Raw genomic sequence first — 16705 nt, forward strand, 5'->3', positions numbered from 1 at the left:
ATCACTTAAACCCAGGAGGCGGAGTTGTGGTGAACCGCGATCGTGCCATTGCACTCTAGCCAGGGCAACAAGAGTGAAACTCCGTCTCAAAAAACACACACACAAAAATATTATTAAGGGCTAGAAACAACCACAACAAACACATCCACTGTCTCCATCATGTAATAAAAGAAATACCATTTAAATCCCAAAGAGTAGGAAGGATATAACTTCAGAAAACAAACAAACAAAAACAAAAACAAAATTATCCCTGGGCAGACAGAGATAGTTGGTATCTTTGCACTTTTGCAGTGACAACTTCTGACACTAGTTTATGGATTCGAATCTTGTCTCCATTACTTCCTAGCTTGTGACCTTGGATAACCAACTTCCCCTCCCAGCAACTCTCTGCCTCCGAATTGGGGGTGTCGTTAGAACGAAATGATTGAATGTATATGAAGCACTATCTGACTCCACAATCGCAATGGTTAATACACATAGCAATAGCACCATCGTTTCTAACTGGAGACAACAGCGCCACTTAGTGGTTTGTTTGCCCCAGCTACAGATAAGCTGAGCCCGCAGAGCAATAATGTGGCATCTACAGGCGGTGAATGGGAATCTTGTATCGTGGCCAAAACTGAGACCAGAGCAGAGAGAAAAGCCATAAATATTCATGGAAACATTCAAGGTTCAGGCACGTCCGTCTCCCTGAGAATAAAGTTTGTTTCTGGGAAGCTACTGTCCAAGCTGTCAGTCCCATAAGAGGGAGAAAAAATAAAATCTCTCTCCCTGGGCCTCCCCGCAACTGAGGAGCAGCTTTACTGGGGTGGGGGAACACTGTCTTTTCACAGTGGCTGGCAGGACAGTGGGGCTTTGGCGCCGTCCCCGTGGGGGTGGGTGCTGAGAAGGGGGTCGCTGTCAGCCACAGCCCTCCCTGCCTCCTGCTTTCCTTGGAGGTCTGAAGAATAAAAAAGGATAAACAAACGGAATGTGTTTTGTGCTGGTCACAAAACAGCAACAAGTGTAAGCTCTGTGCAATCCCTGATAAGGGTTTTGCACCGATGGAGCCATTAACCCTAAGAAATAACACTGTCCTCGGAAAAGCAGTTGCAGGACAGTCTATGAGACCTGCAAGTAGACGTGAGCGCTGTTTTAACCTTCCTTCCCCAGTGTGAGAGATGGACAGGGATTTTTTGTTTCCTGCCTCTGCTTGCAGGCTTTTTCGCCTGTGATAGGGAAGGAACCTCAGTGAAGGGCAGAGAAGATTGGCTCTGGAGGTAGGTAGGCTGATATTCAGATTCCAGTTCTGTCACGTGCTGTGTGACCTTAAGCAAGTCACATCTCCCTGACTCTATTTCTGTATCTGCTGGGGATGATCATAGTGTATCCCTCAGTTTGATTTGATGAGATGATTTGATGTTGAATGGCCTAACCTATTCTACAACCTCAGATGCCTGTAGGGACCAGGCAGACGTCATGAATGAGAGAAGTGGGTCAGATGCAGGGCAGTAGGGAGTGGTGGGGACTGCAGTAAACCAGGGAGCACAAGCCCCATGTAACGGGTGCAGCTGGTCAGCATGATCTGACCCAGGCACTCTGGCATTTGATCCAGGGCGTTACAGATATCCTTAAAATCTTGGAATCTGTTTCTTTGTTCAAGAGTTTCTTGGTGGGCTTTGGCATTGTTGGGCTCAGTTGAGCTAAGAGACTAGATTTGGTTAGCAGTGAGTGTGGTAGAAGGAAATGTGAGCTCAGTGCTGGAGGGTTTTTAAACGCTCAAGAGAAGCAGGAAATCAGTTCCATTTTAAAATGCTGCCACTTCAGCAACTTTTTTTTTTTTTTTTTTTTTTAAAGAGACAGACAGGGTCTTGCTCTGTCACCTAGGCTGGAGTTCAGTGGTGTGATCATAGCTCACTGCAGCCTGGAACTCCTGGGCTGAAGCGATCCTCCCACCTCAGCCTCCCGAGTAGCTGGGACTATAGGCACTCATCACCACCCCTGGCTAATATTTTAAAGTTTTTGTAGAGATGGGGGTCTTGCTATGTTGCCCAGGCTGGTCTTGCATTCCTGGCCTCAAGCAATCTTCCTGCCTTGGCTTCTCAAAGTGCTGGGGTTACAGGATAAGCCACCGCACCCAGCTCAACATTTAAAAATTAATCCACCATAGTCCAGACAAAAACCCTGTTCCAGCTGTGTAACCTTGGGCAAGCCCCTTAACATCTCTGAGTTTCTGATTCTTCATGGGTAATGGGGACAAGAATACATCTAGCTCCTGATCTTAGCAATTTATATTTAACTTTTACCTTTTTGTGATGAAGTAGTTTTACAATTACCTCTCATTTCACAGATGAGAAAACAGAGGCACAGGAAAGCTAAGGATTTACTTGCACAGGACCCTACAGCTAGTAAGTGACAGGGCTATCGTGAGGGTTTAGAAGGAGATAATGCATGCAAAGTGGTCAGTGAATATTAGCTATTGCTGTGTTGTCATCAAGTCATTATTACTGTTATTAATAACAAAAATGGTTCAAGGCTAGTTCTCTCACTTAATTCAATGGTCGAAGGAAGCTACAGAACTTCGATCTGTGAGACAAAGATGAAGGTTTAAAATTATGTGATATGTACTTTTGCAGGTAGCTCTTGGCCATTTTAATAGTTTCTTTCCACATAGGCATTGGACGGCCTTGCCAATAGGTTTCCTGGGACAATAATTAGATTTAGGCCTCTGGTCCAGTCAATAGATTCTCATCTCGGGATGACCAAGCTGATCATGACCAGTAATTGACAGCTCGAGTTGTTCTGAAATCAATATGAATTTGCTTTTCATCGAGAGGGCTGTAAAACATGGGCGACAGGCAGCCCCCAAAAGCAGTTGACATGGGAGTGGAGAGCTAACAGAGCCTGGAGAGAGGCCAGACAATTTAGAGGGAGATAAAGCAGAGGGTAGAGGAGGCTGACCTCTGTCCAGTGGGCCGTGGTCACAGCCGGCCAGAGTTCCCAGTGGGACCTGCTCAGGATAGTCTTGGTGAGAAAGCAGATTTGATTGACAGTGAGGTGTGGTAGAAAGGGAATAAGTTTTGGAGTCAGATAAAACTGGATTTATATTTCAGCTGTACAGATTTCTACTCTAGGGAGTTGGGCTCAATTCTTCAAGACGATTTTTCTAATCTGCAAGATGAGCAGATAACTGAACCTGTTGCACAGACGAAGGTGAAATGAAGCTATGTTTGCAAGGTGCTTATTTTACTGCATGTGAGGCTGTCAAATGCACTTGTTAAGAGGAAAGGACTGCAGAGTTGGGTGGACCTGGGGGCAAATCCTGCCTCTTTTACATACTAGCTGAGTAAACCTTGGGTAAGTCACTCCACCATTTTGAGCTTCAGTTTCCTTATATTGGAATAGTAATAGGAATGTCTGTCCAGGGTGGTGGTTACAATTAAATTAGATTACATGATGCACATAAAGTTATATTAGCACACTGCATGTAACATGATGCGAATTCAGCAAGAAGAGGGCATCATTTTTGTCAATCTGATTCTCATCTATCCCAAACAGGGCACAGAGGAAGCTTTCTGTTAACGTAGGCTCAATTGCATGATAAATTAATGTTTTTAACACCCTTAAATTGGGTAATTTGAGGAGAGTTTAATACAAAAATTAATGACAGCAAGACATATTTAAATAATGAAACAACCATTAAAATTATACTTGCATGGTCTATTTACAAATATGTGGATGGAGCTCCGGAAAAACAAGATGCATGCTGAATGCCAGGAATACACCAGTGGGGAGCCATTGCCGCTGTGAAGCCAATAAGAGGATTGTTCTAGCACTTTCTTTCTGAGCCATTGCAATGCCTCCCAGTAGAATAGGAAGAATGAACCTCCCCATCCCATTTGTTGTGAGCTTGACCATATGACTTGCCTGGGTCAATAGAATATAAAGTAGGAAGTGATTGGAGCAGAGGCTAGAAATATGCTTGCATGACTTGGCTCGCCCTCTTGTGCTTCTGTCATTTGCCATGAGAAGAACATGCTCCTGGTATCTGATGGCCTTGGATTGAGGAGCAGATCTGAGCCCAGCTGGCAGCCTGACCAAGATCAGCTGAAGACCTCCTATGAATCCTTGAGCAAAGAAATGAATGCTTGCTCCTGTAGCTACTGAGATTTTGAGGTTGTAATGCAGTAAAAACTAACACCTGCCCCCAGATGATAATGGGTGCAGGGAGGTGAAGTTACTGGATTGGGTTGCCTGAGAGGAGCTGTGGCCTTCAAGAGGGGAAGTCAACAGCTCCCCTACACTCCTTTCCCTACCTTCTGTCTCCTCCTGGTGCTTCCCATTGGCTGAACTCAACTAGAAGTAGAGAATAAGGCAGTCAATGAGAGAACCGCTGAAGACCAGCTCCCTGGGGCACAGCATGTGGTAGAGAAGGATGGAGAGTGGATGTGGAAGGGCAAATGGGAATTATCTTGTATTAGTCCATTCTTGCATTGCTCTAAAGAAGTACCTGATACTGGGTAATTTATTAAAAAATTATTATCATTTAATTGGCTCACGGTTCCATAGGCTGTACAGGAATCATGGTGGCATCTGCTTCGGTGGTGGCTCCAGGAAATAATCATAGCAGAAGGTGAAGGGGAAGCAGGCGAGAGGGAGAGCGGGAAGGTGCCACACACTTTTAAGCAACCAGATCTCGTGAGAACTCCCTCACTCATGATCACGAGAACAGCATTGAGCAGATGGTGCTAACTCATTCATGAGAACTCTGCCCTCATGATACAGTCACCTCTCCCTAGGTCCCACCTCCAACACTGGGGATTACAATTTGATATGAGATTTGGGCAGGGACACAGATGCAAACCATATCATATCCAGTGCAATTAAGGGAGAAGGAGGGTATGTGGGACTCACATATTAACAAATAACTGTGCTAAGACCTTTGCCCAGGGGCTCCATCTATGGCCCTTTGGGCATCTTCTTCCCAACTCTCTCTTGGCCTCCTAGATTTCCCTTGTTCTGCTTGGTCACCAGGAACATTCTTTGGGAAGTGAAGCTCAGTGAAGTTAGCCAAGAGGGCTCCCTTGAAGAACCCAATTATTTCAGAATTTTTGCCCTTCTTAATCCATCAGCCACACAGGAAGTGTTTCCAAAATTGTCATGGCTGAGACATTCGGGGAATATTTTCTTCTGTCTGTTGCCGTTATTTTTTCCTCCTGTTGGCTCCCAACATCTTTAGCAAAACCATATGTTCTAGGGTATCATTCACAGGAGTCCCAGCTCCATCCTGTGCACTCCAGTTTTTTTGCTAGTCAAAAAAAAATTGACTTTGACAGGAGCACTTTAGCACAAAAGTGCAGAGAAAGAGTTTTGAAATCAGATCTAAGTTGTAGAGGCCAACTTATCTTCTTAGCAGCTGTGTGACCTTGAACAGAGGAACCTGACCTTATTCCCGAGCCAGCAGAGATCATTTCAGCACCAGATTCTAGAGTCACTTATGAGAATTAAATGGGATATCCATGAATGCCATTAGCACTGTACTTTGTTAATGCTTAATAAATTAGTTACTATACACTTCCTAAGTGAGGTCAGGGGTAAGACTGACTCTAGAATGGAGTGGCACCGAATGCTCTAGCTGATGCCACAGCACTCAGCCACCCACTCCTGGTATTGGGCAGGCTATGCACAGTTCTTCTGTCAGTGGAATTCCATTAGCTCTTGGAAAAACAAAATTCTTCTTTCCAGGCAGGTAGAAGCTGAGGCATCTCTCAGTCTTCCAGGGCTCCTGGCTGTACTGGGAAGGGGATTTCTCCGAGGATCACCCTGCTGGTGGTCCCTCTTCTGATGCCATCCACCAATTAAGTAGCATTCATTTCACTCAATTCTGGAGAAACAAGTATTTGCTGAACCCTATAATATCCTGGGATTTGTGAATTATTAAATATAAACATAGATTTATGTGTATCAATTCAATGGTGAATTTGGGTCAGCCTGACTCTTGTAGATAAGTGATATGTATAATACACGATGATTGCAGAAGAAAAGTAGAGATGATTCTAGGAAGCTATTCAAATGCGAGAGAAGCTATTATCTGTTTCCACTGTCACCTACCTCATGACCAACCCTATCCATCACCAATCTAGCTGCTCATTCATCCTTCCCCCCACCACTTTCCTCATTTTTCACCTACTACACAGACCATCCTCCATCCATCCATTCCTCCATCTACCCGATTCCCCTTCAAGCCCATATGCCCACCTAGCCACTCACACATCAACTATGAAACCTTTGTTCCATTGACTCCTCTATCTGTTCCATCTGCCACCTTCCCATTCACTACCCACCACCCAGTCTCACAGCCACCCATGCATCCATTGCACATACATCTATCCATTCCCTCACTATGCACCCACCCAATCTATCACCCTGTGTCATCCATCTTTCCACTAACCACCCATCCTATCCCCAATCCCATCCATTCACTATCCACCAACCTTTTCCTACACAGGCACCCACCCTATCCATCCATCTGTCCAAACATTCACCACCCACCCAGTTCATCCATCCACTTAGCAAATATTTATTAATTACCCATTATGTGCCAGGGATTATGCTATGGACCTGGTACACACATGCCTAAGAAATGACTTTTTTTCCCCAAGAACTTCTATACCCAGTGTGAATGATATACCCTGAAATAAAAAAGACAAAATAAAATGCAGCTAAGTTTTAATAAGACATGACAAACATGAGGCAGCATCTTGTAGTGATTATGTGCGTATGCTTTGAAGCCAGACCTATTTGACTTTGATTTGGGCTTTGCCATTTGATAGATGGATTTCCTCATATCAATCACAGCACTTCGTTAAACCTGTTTCCCCACCTGCTAAACAGGAATAATAATTGCATTTACTTCAGAAGATCATGGTGAACCCTAAACAAGTTAGTGTTAAGTAAGTTAATGCATTATGAGAAGGGGCCATTCGCAAGTAACAGTGGACGTCCTCTACCAACCTAGAGTGGCCCAGCTGACAACTGACAAGACAATGGGAACCTCAGTCTTAATCTGCAGGAACTGAATTCTGCCAGCAAACACGTGGCTTTGGAAGGGGACCCTGGGCTCAGAAAAGAGATTGCTAACACTTCAATTGCAGTGTTGTGGGACCTTGAGAAGAAGACCCAGCAAAACCACACCTAGACTTCTGACTCATGGAAACTGTGAGATAATAATTGTGTGTTGTTTTAAGCCACTTAGTTTGAAGTAACTTGTTATGTGGCAATAGATAACTAAGACATGGAGTTACTCACCCAAGGCTGCGTAACTCCTCAGTGATAGAACCTGGATTCAGAACAAGAGTGAACCACCATATCTCCTGAAAGATAACCAGCCAGAGGGGCTAAAAAGCCAAAGATTTTCTGATTAGCCCTCAGCTGACCAGAAAATTAATTAATCAGAATCTCTAATTCCTTTGACCTTATGATTAATCAGGGATTTTCGGCATTTGAAATCAAGTTTTCCATGGCAATTGCACCAAATACCATGGGTGCCCTGATGCTGCTGTACAAGTGCAGCAACTGTAGCGTTGGGGGAAGAAAGTTCCACTTTGGATATGATCCAAAGGTCTGATTCAGAACACCTAAGTGTTTCCATTTTGAAAATGTGATGAGCGTTGCTTCCTGAGAAGTAGCCATCTGGTTTCATGCCTCCGCTGCATTCCTCCCCATTGGGCCACATGGGCTGAAGAAATTAGATCTGTGGACATAAGACTTACTCCTTTTTAAATATAGAGAATGATTCCATGGGGGCAGTGGTCTACCAATCAGACAGCCACGACCACCACTACTACCAAAATGACAATAGCAGCTCCCAGTCATTCAGAGCTTTCCTGAGCCTGATGCGGAGCCCAGCTGTGAGACCAATGGGTTACCCAGGCAGGCTCATAATTAGGCACTCTTTATATAATTCTGTTTTAATATTTATTCATCATCTATGTATTGGGTGTCAGGAAAACTCAGTTTCTGTTAATGAAATTGCCTGCTTTTTTCTAACTCCAAATGTGGGTCAGATGTTTCACTCAGAGTAGGAATGGAGAAAAAGTCACGTGTACTCATTCACACCCCGGGGCCAGCATGGAATAAATGAACTGAAAACATTGGACAACATGTTTCTCCCTTGTCTATCTCACCTTTTCTCACTTCAGTTTTCCTTTTAGCTTCTTAGGAGACATATTAAAGTGATCAACATTTAGATCATGAAATAAATCTCCTTTCTAGCAAAGAGCTCTGTGGGCTGCACAAGTGCAGTGCTAAATTCTCAAAAGACCAGAGTTGATGCCAGTGACCAGACTTTTAAAGTTTTTTCACTTGTTCATGCTGTCTGCTCCAGAGCGAGGGCTCTGGTTTGCATTTGGCCAGTTATGAGTATGTGTAGCCCTGCATTGACTGGGCCCACATTCTAGATCCAATCCAAGGGTGCTTTGGCACACACTGCATGACTGGTTTGTCCCTCAACCTCATCAGTCTCTGCTGAACACGTTGAAGAAATCATCTCGTCTTTTCTTCCCTATCACGTTGTGGGGCAAGTACTATAATTGGCCCCCTTTTCCTGATGAAAAAATGGAAGCTTAGAGAGGTCAAGAAGCTTTCCCGAGCTTAGACAGCCATTAAATGGCAGAACTGGGATTCAACTCCAAGACAGGCTGCCCCCAGAGTTTTTATTCATTATATTTGATGCTCAAATCCAGCACTTTGCAGGTGCACATTTGTTTTTACGGAGAAGTGACTGTATCAAGGATAAGTCCCATTGTAGCCAGCACGAGCTGCTTTGTTGGGGGAAACAATGCAAGGGAAAGGCGTGTGGAGGTGCACACTCACCTGAGCCTCTAGCACAGGTGTCAGAAGTACTGTGAGGTTGAAGACTCTCAGCTGTAGCACACCTCAGATTTGGTCAGTATTCATTTTATTCATACATGCAATTCAATTCAATTCAATTATTCATTCATTCATTGGAGATTGATTGAGAACTCACAATGACAAACAGTGTTTCATGAACTAGCCAGTGAATTAGACAATGTCCCTGCACTTATGGCTTGCATTCTAATATGGAGGTAAAAGAAATAAGAAAACCAAGAAATAAAATACTTTTAGAAAATAATAAGCAACATGAAGGAAACAAGGGGGATCAGACAGAGCAGCGGTGGGATCTGCGTAGAGAAAACAGTCAGGGAAGACCTGTCTGAGGAGGTGACAGCAGAGCTGAGATATGAATGGTGAGAAGGAGGCAGTGAGGAGAGGACCTGGAGGAGGAGCATTCCAGGCACATGGAAGAGCAGATACAGTGACCCTGGGCTGGGAGTGAGCATTGCTTAGATGAAGGAGAGAAAGGATGCAGTTGAGGCAAAAGCACAATGCATGTGGTAATACACAGGGAAGCCTGGTGCGGCTTGAGGCCGGAGAGGTGGGTAGGGGTCCCTAGGGCATTTTAGGACCCCCCCCCACAAAAAAAAAAAGAACTTAGACTTTGGCCTGGTGTCGGCAGGGAGCCATAAAAATGAACAGCAGGACCCCGGTAATACTTTTTTCAATGATTTCTCTGAATGTCATGGGAAACGTGGAAACAGAGGTCCAAGAGTGATAATAAGAACAAGTGGGAGACTACTGCAGAAGTCCTACTCCGTATAGAAGGCACATCTGAGGGATTTCATGTTTCACTTACTCCAACCAGACTGGAACCTTTGCCAGTTCCTTTAACTCACCAAGCTCTTTCATACCTCAGGGTTTCTCCCTCCTTTCAGCCCCTTTGTTTAGCTAAGTCCAGTTCTTTTTTAGGCCTAAAAAAGGCCCTCTTATCCAATGTCTTTTCATCTATGAAGCCTTCTCTGACCCCAAGTGCAGGTGAGCGTTCCTTGTTTCTTATTCCCATGGCAACCAGCTGTTCCTCTTAATGGCACCCATCTGCCTTGCAATTACTTAAGCAAGTCCACCTTCCCCTGCTTTCCCCTTTATGAGCCCCATGAAGGCAATAATTACATCACTGCAGCCACAAATAGAATGCACAAAGAAGGCTCTCGGCAAATATTTATTTCACGAAGTGATATTTTCTTGAGGTTCGTGGCAACTTGAGATTTATGCTACTGATCCTAAATGAGTTTTTTTTGTTTTTGTTTTTGTTTTTGAGACAGAGTCTCACTCTGTTGCCCAGGCTGGAGTGCAGTGGCCGGATCTCAGCTCACTGCAATCTCCACCTCCCGGGTTTACGCCATTCTCCTGCCTCAGCCTCCCGAGTAGCTGGGACTACAGGCACCCGCCACCTCACCCGGCTAGTTTTTTGTATTTTTTAGTAGAGACGGGGTTTCACCGTGTTAGCCAGGATGGTCTCGATCTCCTGACCTCGTGATCCGCCTGTCTCGGCCTCCCAAAGTGCTGGGATTACAGGCTTGAGCCACCGCACCCGGCCGATCCTAAATGATTTTTAAACAATTAAGTAGGGCTTGTCTTTCAAACAATTTTTGTGTGTGTGTGTGTGATGGAGTCTTGCTCTGTTGCCAGGCTGGAGTGCAGTGGTGCGATCCCAGCTCACTGCAACCTCTGCCTCCCAGGTTCAAGGGATTCTCCCGCCTCAGCCTCGTGAGTAGCTAGGACTACCGGTGTGTGCCACTATGCCCAGTTAATTTTTTTGTATTTTTAGTAGAGACGGGGTTTCACCCCGTTGGCCAGGATGGTCTCAATCTCTTGACCTCCTGATCCGCCCTCCTTGGCCTCCCAAAGTGCTGGGATTACAGGCTGAACCACTGCACCCAGCCCTCAAATTTTTTTAGAGCAATAACTATGATTGGCTACATGCCTTGCACGTGCCGGAAACAATATTAAGCACATTACGCTCACTTACTCATTTAATCATCTCAATAGCCATATAGTACAGGAACATTCACCACTGCTTTTCAGATGGGAAGCTGAAGATAAGCATAGTTACTTAAGTAACTTACCCAAGAAGACATTCTGATTATATGATAGAGATAACAATTCGAATTCATGTCCATTTAGATGCAAAGCCCATGCTTTTTAAACTAATCATTCCTGAAGACAGGCCCAATCATTCCCTCAGCATGTATTTACTGAGTGTCAGCTTCAGTGCAGAGGAAGATATGATGTTGAATTAGCCAGAGTTCCTGCTTTCTAGGAGATTAGCATCTGGTAAGAGAGCTGAGGCCTGGAATGAAGAATCTATGTAATGTTCGTAATGTGGGAATCCATATGGCCCAGTTGGGATCAAGAGAATTCAGTCTAAAAATCTTGACTACAATTTCGAAGTAACCCACATTCACTTATTGTAATTCTCTAACAGTATGAAGAGGACTCATAGTCTATAGAAATATTTCCTAAATCTTTTCCCTTTACCACAGCTTCCCTCACATACTACAGCTTTTCCCAAGCCCCTCAATCCCAGCCTCACCCCAAATATCTTTCTCCAGTTAACTGATGCACCTCTTTCCCTTATTCCTACTGTTTTTTTAATCTCCTTAAGATTCTGTGTCATTGAATCTCAAAACAGTTGACAAAACCCAAGCTAGCCCTTTTGCCAATCCTGTGAAAACCATGGAGTTTCTTCTAGAGAAATACTCAAGTGTATATACATGCAGACCGCCCCCTCCTGCCCCACACACAGACATACACTGATTTTACTGGTTCGTCTGTAATTTCAAGGGTTCCACAGACCTTCTAAATCTTACCCACAGTTTCTGGATGATAAACCTTGGCATTGGTAATCTGAAAAGCCATTAGCTACTTAGCATTTGCCAAAGCAGGATAGCTCTTCCTCTTTCCATGTGCATGAGAGGACTTCAGAAATTTGTATAAAAATAGATGCCACCCCAACCAACCAAACCCCATGCCTGCTGCTTCAGATGCATGTCTTTCTTCACAGTTTCCAGCTGTAGTGACTTTATCTTGCAGGGAGAAGGAAACTCTGTAATTAAGATAGCCAGACAACAAAGGACTTAGCAGCTCTCTAGCTGCTGACATTCTAGTTAAAAGAGCTGGACCCAACTCTCTCCTTTTTAAGTCTGGGTTCAGGCTAAAACCTGAACCCTGATACCATGTGGTTTTAATTAGCCCATAGTATGGTTCTGAAAACCAACTGTTCTTAGCCACTGCATTATGTCACTAGTGGATGGCCATCAGTTATCAGAAATGTTGGAAAATAATTGGAACTATTGGTTAAATCCTAGAGTTGGAACATTATTTGCTTAAAAAATAAATTTGTGGAGACTTCTGGTTCCAAAATGGCAGTGTAGAAGCAAGCTGGCTTCACTACCCCACACAGAAAACCAAAAACATATTTACAGTCCTGAGATTATTACCAGCAAGATCCCAGAACTCAAATATGAGAATGAGACATCTCCCAGGGCCACAAAGAAGTGAAAAAATTCTGAGCAGATGGTTAGAGAATTGGATTTCTATATCTGCAATGTCCCTACACCCAATCTGCCTGGCATGAAGTACATGGAAAATTTCCCCCCAACTCATGATTTCTACATTGAAAAAAGTGAGACCAAGGGGACAACTAACTTCCCCACTATCTTACATTCCCTGGCAGGACACCTGTCCCTGCCTCAACCTACAGGAAGCATCAGGAGTGCCTGAGGAAGAAATATTTCTGAGGACAGACAGAGACAAAGCAGGGAGGCAGGAGTACTATCCGCAGTTCTGAAAGCTCTACTCTATAACTTAGCCAAAGGAGATGCTAAATCAGAGTGGCTGTTCAGCTGCACCATGCAGAAGGAGGTTTGTTCCACAGGTCTCCTAGCCAGACCTTTTCACACCCCTAGCCAGCCTTTTCACACCACTAGAATATTCCCTTTGAAACCTCATTCCCTTTGAGACAAGCAGCACTCTGATTGTTTACCAGAGCTTGGTGTGGACACCATCTAGTGCTGAAATGGAGGCAGCAACTTAGCAGAAAAAAAATAAACAAATAAATTCCAAAGACTTTCTAAGCAAACATACCCAGTAAAAATGAAAACAGACCACACAGAGAAGACTGCATAAATAACTAATCATTCAATGCAAACACACACACACATCCACAAAAACAATAAGAAACAAGGACCAATGATCTCCCCAAACAAACCAAGGAAACAGTGATGAACCCTAATGAGACAGTGATATGTGAGCTCTCTAACCAATAACTGAAAACAGCAGTTTTAAGGAAACTCAGTGATCTGCAGATAACAGAGAAAAGCAATTCAGAAAATTATTGAAGGAATTTAACGAAGAGATTGAAATAATAAACAAATCTTGGAACTGAGAAATACATTTACGGAACTGAAAAAATTATTGGAAGGTCTCAACAGTAAAGTGATCAAGCAGAGGAATCAGTGAGCTCAAAGACAGATATCTGAAAATACACAGAGGAGAAGAAAGAAAAAAGAATGAAAAGGAACAAAGATCACTTACGATATCTGAAAATACACAGAGGAGAAGAAAGAAAAAAGAATGAAAAGGAACAAAGATCACTTACAAGATACAGAAAATTACTACAAAAGTCCAAATCTAAGACTTATTGGTGTTCAAGAAGGAGTTGAGCAAGAGAAAGGGGTAGAAAGCTTATTCAAAGAAATAATAACAGAAAAATTTCCAAAACTTGAGAAAGATACAAATATCCAAGTACAGAAAGGTCAGAGAACACCAAACAGATTTGATCCAAATAAGACTACCCCCAGGCATATAATAATCAAACTCTCAAATGTCAAGGACAAAGAAAGAATCCTAAAAGCAGCAAGAGAAAAGAAACACATAGCATGTAAAGGAACTATAATTCATCTGGCAACAGACTTCTCAGTGGAAACGATACAGGCCAGGAAGAGTGGGACAACACTTTCAAACGGCTAAAAGAAAAGACCTGCTGTTTAAGAATACTGTATCCAGCAAGGCTATACTTCAAACATAAAGGAAAGGTAAAGTCTTTCTCAGATGAAGAAAAGCTGAGAGAATTCACCACCACCAGGCCCATATTATGAGAAATGCTAAAGAGATTTCTTTAATCTGAAAGAAAAAAGAAAATATTAATGTCCAAAAAGAAAACATGTGAAGATACAAAACCTATTGGTAAAATTAACTATATGGACAGACCTAGGATACTCTAATACTGTCATTGTAGTATGCAATATGATAATAACTCTAGTATGAAGCCCAAAAGACAAATCTATCAAAAAGCAATAATAGTTACAGCAACCTGTTAAAAGATAGACAATACAAAAATATGTAAATTCAGGCAACAAAAAATTTAAAATTTGAGAGGGATAGAGTTAAAATGTTAGAGAGTTTTTTCATTTTTTCTTTGTTTTTATTATTTTCTTTGTGACCTAAGTTGTCATCTCTTTAAAATATCTTGTTGTATCTATAAGATACAGATCTTTTTGTAAGCCTCATAGTAACAGCAATGCAAAAATTTTGTAATTGAATCACTAAAAATAAAAACCAATGAACTAAAACATACTATTAATAATAGATAAAATCACTTGACTACAAAGGAAGGCCATAAGAAAGGGAGAGAGGAGCTACAAAATGATCAGAAAACAAGCAAGAATGACAGTGGTAAGTTATTGCTTACCAATAATAACACTGAATGTAAACTGACTCAATTCTCCAATTAAAAGGCATACAGTGACTGAAGAGATAAGAAACAAGACCCAAATATATGCTGCCTACAAGAAACCCACTTCACCTATAAAGAGACAGATAGACTGAAAATATAGGAGGTGGAAAAATACATTCCATGCAACTGGAAACCAAAAGAAAGCAGGAATAGCTATTCTTGTATCAGATAAAATAGACTATAAATTAAAGACTTTAGAAAAAGACAAAGAAGGTCAGTATATAACAATAAAGGGGTCAATTCAGCAAGAGTATATAGCAATTACAAATATCTATGCACCCAGCACCAGAGCTCCCAAGTATATATAGCAAACATAAATTGATCTAAAGGGATAGATACACTGCAATACAATAATAGCAGGGGATTTCAACACCCAACTTTCAGTAATGAATAGATCATCCAGACAGAAAATATACAAAGGAACATAGGAGTTAAACTATATACTAGTTAAAATAAGCCTACCTGACATTTACTGAACATTTCACTCAACTGATGCAGAATACAGATTATTTTCATCATCATATGGAACATTGTTCAGAGTAGACCATTATTAGACCACAAAATAAATTTCAACAAATCCAAATAGTATAAATCAAATCAAGTATTTTTTCTGACCACAGTGGAATAAAACTAGAAATGCATAAAAAGAGGAACAAACTAGAAATGAATAAAAAGAGGAACCTCAGAAACTACACAAACACATGGAAATTAAAAAATATGCTCCTGAACAACCAATAGGTCAATGAAGAAATTAAGAAAGAAATAAAAAAAATTAGAAACAAATGAAAATGGAAATACAACATACCAAAATCTATGAGATACAGCGAAAACAGCATGTAGAGGGAGGTTTATAGCAATAAACTCACAGGGCAAAAAGTAGAAAGACTTCAAATTAACAGTCTAAGGATATACCTCAAGGAACTAGAAAAAGCAAGAACAAACTAAACCCCAAATTCAAAGAACAAAAGAAATAATTAAGATCAGATAAAAAATAAGTGAAATTGAGATTTTTTTAAAAAAATGCAAGATACAGAAGAGCAACAAAACAAAAAGCTGGGTTTTTGAAAAGATAAAATCAACCAACCATTAACTAAGAAAAAAGAAAGAAGACTCAAATAACTAAAATGAGGAATGAAAAAAGAGACATGACAACAGAGAACACAGAAATAAAAAGAACCATTAAAGACTATTATGAACAACTGTACAACAACAAATTGGGAGACTAAAAAGAAATTGATAAATTTCTGAATTAATATCCTTGGTAGATATTAATCTACCAAAATTGAATCATGAGGAAATAGAAAATCTCAACAAACCAGTAATGAGTAACAAGACTGAAGCTGTAATAAAATGTCTTCCATCAAAGAAAAGTTTAAGACCTGATGGTTTCACCACAAAATGTTGCCAAACCTTTGAAGAAGAACTCATATCAATTCTACTCAAATTCTTAAAAAAAAAGTGAATAGGAAGGATCACATCTGAACTAATTCTATGAGGCCAGCATTACTCTGATATCCAAACCAGATAAGAACACAATGAAAAAAGAAAACTATAGACCAATATTACTGATGAGCATAGATGCAAAAATTGTCAACAAAATACTAGCAAATTGAACTTAATAACACGTTAAAAAGAACGTTCACCATGATCAAGTGGGATTCATCACAGGAATGCAAGGATGGTTCAATGTATGCAAGTCAATAATATGATACATCATATTAACAGAACCAAAAATAAAAGCAATATAATTACTTCAATAAATGCTGAAAAAATATTTGATAAAATTCAACATCCCTTTATGATAAAATCTTCAACAAACTGGGTGTAGAGAAACATACCTAAAAATAAGAAAAGACATATGAAAACCCATAGCTAACATTGTATTAAATTGGGAACAATTGAAAGTCTTTCCTGTAAGACCTGGAACAAGACAAGGATGCCCACTTTCAACATAATACTGGAAGTGCTGGGCAGAGCACTTAAGCAAGAGAAAGAAGTAAAATCCATTCAAACTGGAAAGAGGAAAAACCCAAATGCTCCATCAAAAATTTCTTAGAACTGATAAATGAA

General features: G+C 41.4%; 1 protein-coding gene across 2 annotated transcripts in view; it reads left to right on the forward strand.

The window, feature by feature from the left end:
* Window positions 1-805: 805 nt before the first annotated feature.
* ISCU (iron-sulfur cluster assembly enzyme) overlaps window positions 806-16705 on the forward strand; it is a 627706-nt gene continuing 611806 nt past the window's right edge. Inside the window, exon 1 of one of the 2 annotated variants that reach the window (XM_050749907.1) lies at window positions 806-809. The gene's annotated coding sequence lies outside the window, so the exon portion shown is untranslated. Of the gene's footprint in view, window positions 810-2231; window positions 2236-16705 lie in introns of those variants that run through there. The other variant, XM_050749910.1, reaches the window with a different exon arrangement.

This window comes from Macaca thibetana, chromosome 11 (genome assembly GCF_024542745.1).
Source record: "Macaca thibetana thibetana isolate TM-01 chromosome 11, ASM2454274v1, whole genome shotgun sequence".
NCBI lineage: Eukaryota > Metazoa > Chordata > Mammalia > Primates > Cercopithecidae > Macaca > Macaca thibetana.